We start from the raw sequence: 4,197 nt of genomic DNA on the forward strand, positions 1-4,197 counted from the left end.
AATGGATGTTTACAGCTGTTTCTCTTCATTTTGAGTTGTGGCCCATCAGCAAATAAAGGTTCTGTGCACTAATCTTAAGCATTAGTGAGCTGAAATGGACTGATACTGGGCATTTCGAATCAATCAAATGCTTAACTATGCCTCAAACAACAAATTGAAGAGGAATGACAACACATTCATTGTCAAAAAGTGTTCAAGATCTATCTGGAAGTACAATGCTGTCTGTGAAAGTATAATATTCATGCACCTACAAGGAAGAACAATGAATACCACAATTATTCAAATTTAATCACCACCACATAGCCAGTGATGATGAAATTGAATAATTCTACCTGTTTATTCAGTCTGAAATTGATGAAGAATTAAATCAATTGTGGATTGATAGTTATTGGTGATTAGAATGTGAAGGCTGGAAGTAAAGAGTTGGAAAATATGGGCTATGATAGAAATTAAGCTGGAGACAGCATGGTAGAATTTTGTAAGACCAATAACTTATTACTTACAAGTACATTTTTTTAAAACAACATAAAACGTGACTTTACACATGGATCTTACCAGATGGTCCATTCAATTCATCATATGAATACATCTGTGGGAAAAGATGGTGGGTAAGCTCAATATCATTAGTCAAAACAAGGCCAGGGCAGACTGTGGAACAGATCATTAATTGCTCATATATGCAAGTTCAGGCTGAAGGTAAAGAAAATTAAAACAAGTCCATAAGAGCCAAAATATGGCCTTGAATATATCTCACTAGAATTTAGAGACCATCTCAAGAACAGATATGATGCATTAGACACTAATGACCAAAGACCAGGAGAGTTGTGAGATAACATCAAGAACATCCTACAGGAAGAAAGTACAAGGTCAAAAAAAAAACAGGAAAGAAAGACAAAGTGGATGTCAGAAGAGAGTCTGAAACTTGTTCTTGAGCATAGAGAAGCTAAATCGAATGGAAGAAGCCAGGGATTAAAAGAGCTGAACAGAAATTTTCAAAGGGTGTTTAGAAAAAACAAAACCAAATATAATAATGAAATGTGCAAAGACCGAGAGTTAGAAAACCAAGGAAAGAACATGCTCAGCATTTCTAAAGATGAAAGTACAGAAGAAAAATATTCAACTCTGACTTGAAATATTGAATGATTCTGTGGAAAAATTCTAAATGATGCAGAAAGCATCAAAAGAAGGTGGAAGGAATGCACAGAGTCACTGTACAAAAAAGAATTGGTTGGTATTCAATCATTTCAAGAGGTAGCATATGATCAAGAACCAATGGTACTGAAGGAAGTCTAATCTGCACTGAAGATATTGGTGAAAAACAAGGCTTCAAGAGTTGACTGAGTATTGACTGAAATGTTTCAACTGACACAGACCTGGAGGCATTCACTCTTTTATATCAAGAAACTTGGAAGACAGCTACCAGGCTAACCAGTTGGAAAAGATCCATATATGTGTCCATTGCAAAGAGAGATGTATTGCATTAGACAAATCTGATGTATAAGAACTCTTTAAAGTGTTAAAGAACAAAGCTGTCCATTTGAGGTCCAAGGATTTGTTTGACCAAAGCCATAGAATTTTCAATAACCTCATATGCATGTGAAAGCTGGACAGTAAATAAGGAAGACCATAGAAGAATTGATGCTTTTGAATTGATGGTTTTGAAGAAGAATATTGAAAGTGATGCCAAAAGAATCAATAGATGTGTTCTGGAAGAAGTGCAGTCAGAGTGTTCTTTGGAGGCTAATATGGCCAAACTTGGTCTCTTATACTTCAGACATATTGTCAGGAGGGACCAGTCACTGGAGAAGGACATCATATTTGGTAAGGTGGAGGGTAAGAGAAAAAGAGGAAGACCCCCAGTGACATGCATTGGCCAAGTGGCAGTATTGATGAACTCAAGCATGGAAAGTGTAGTGAGGTTGGCCCCGGATCGGTCAGTATTTTGTTCTGCTGATCATAGGGTTGCTATGAGTCGGTACCGACTCGATGGCATCTAATAACAACAACAATGTGAATGTGTGTGTGCCCTGCTTTATTTGGCATGATGATGGTCATCTAACTTATTTACACATATATTTTCATATATATAAATCATAATCAGAGTCCCTGGGGGGCACACATGGTTAAGTGCTTGAGTGGTAACCAAGAGGTTGGTAACAGAAAGTGTGAAAATCAAGGAGAAAAAAATAAAGGTTGGAACACGAACTTTGGATTGGATTTGGAATTGAAAATATATGCAATCAATGACTACTTGTTAAACTGGCTTTGCCTCTGAACTTCTGAGCAGCCAATGCAAAGAAGAAAAATAATCAGTCTCATGATTTTACCTCGCCTGTATGATTAAAATATTTTTAAAATCTATCAGTGGTCCTTGAACTTGGTCTTGAGATAATTGTTTTCTTATGGAAACTCATAAAAACATAGGTCATATGTAAACTATGTCCTTCCTAAAGTACCCACTTTGTAACCTGCAGTGTGCCTGATTATGGATACCATGGGGCTGGTGTTTATAATATATCCTCACTGCAAGTTGATGGCATAATGACAAATAACAGTTCCATGAAGGAAAGAAATTAGTAATGGTAATATGCTGGAAGGAGTCCTGGTATGGCATTGTGGGTTAACGTGCTGGATTGCAAAGTCAGTTTGAACCTCAAGATCGGTGGTTCAAGCTCACCAGCAGCTCCTCATAAATCTTATACTAGGTCTCTATGAATCGGAACCAGCTTGTCGGCACTTAACAACAACAAGAACAACAATATGCTGGAGCACTAGGAATCCTTTACTGAAAAGTCAGAATTGAAGAGTAAATTGTAGCTATAGGGCTACAATTCTGGGAGAGAATTTCCTGATAAACCTAAATGCTGTGGGTTAATACACTCGACTGTGGTTACAAAGTTGTTTTGAACAGTAAGGTCGGTGGTTCAAGCTCCCCTGCTCCTCCTCGGAAACCCTATACAGGGTCGCTATGGGTTGGAACCAACTCAATGGCACATAACAACAACAACAAATCTAGGATAGTAGGGAGGATGGAATAAGGGAATTGCCAGAGGATGGACTCTCTGACAGGAGCAGAGGTGTGTTTATCACTCTCTCTATTAAATATAAGCATATGCAGTGCTACTTACAGGCTCTTTTCATGAGCTTAGTATCACTGCTTTCCGCCTCCCCTTCCCAAATATTAAACATTTCTATTCCTGAGAGCCTTCTACAACTGAATGCCCCTTGGTCAAAACTGCTGTTGTTAAGTGCCATCAAGTTGGTTCTGACTCATAGTGACCCTTGATGGTGTTTCCAAGGAGTGGCTGGTGGGTTTGAACCACCAACTGTGTGGTAACCAACCCAGTGCTTATCCTACAGTGTCACACCAGGACTCACAGCTGATTATTTCTTTGTCTATGCTGATATGTTTGATTCCACTTTTCCTACAATATATCCAGACCATTTTAAAGCCTAGACCTGCAACAGAACCATCTCAGCATTTTAAGTCACCCAGTAAGTAGGGTAGAACAGTATTCCCAAGGATAGTATATGCTTCCTCCAAATCCAAAGAGACTCACTGAATGCTGTGTTTCTTTCTTAATGATAGGAATGCAGGGTTGTAATAACATGCCCTTTACCATATAGTACATCCTGGAATCCACAAAACCTTTGGATCCCCAAACTTAGCCAGTGAGATAAGTCCTTGAAAATTTTAGGTTTATCTTTCACTTTGTCACTCATGCATATTTTGATGGGATGTCTAGAGGGCTTGCCATTTTCTGTTTACCAACTCTGATTAACCTGATATCATCTGTATAGTGAACCAACATGATACAGAGCAGAAGATAAAGACGGTGAAGATTCCTATGGACAACATTGTGGCAAAGAGCATGAAAGTCAAGCTAACCATGGCCAAGACAATATATGTATACTCTATTCCTCTCTCAGGAAATGCTAGTTGCATTTGACTCTCTTGGTTGATTAGGATTAAAAGAGTCTATTTGCTAGATTCATAACTACATATCAAATATCAGATTACACCTGGCCTAGAAACTATAGCTGCTTAAATTGACTAAATTCCACGGCCATCTGCCATGATCCATTTAGTTTTTGCAACATCGGACTGTACAGAAACACAGTGAGTACTGACACTTGTCATAGAACTGATTCTGACTCATGCAGATCCTATGGGTGTCAGAGTAGCACTGTGCTCTA

The sequence above is a fragment of the Chrysochloris asiatica genome, unplaced genomic scaffold (assembly GCF_000296735.1).
Source record: "Chrysochloris asiatica unplaced genomic scaffold, ChrAsi1.0 scaffold00017, whole genome shotgun sequence".
NCBI classification, from domain to species: domain Eukaryota; kingdom Metazoa; phylum Chordata; class Mammalia; order Afrosoricida; family Chrysochloridae; genus Chrysochloris; species Chrysochloris asiatica.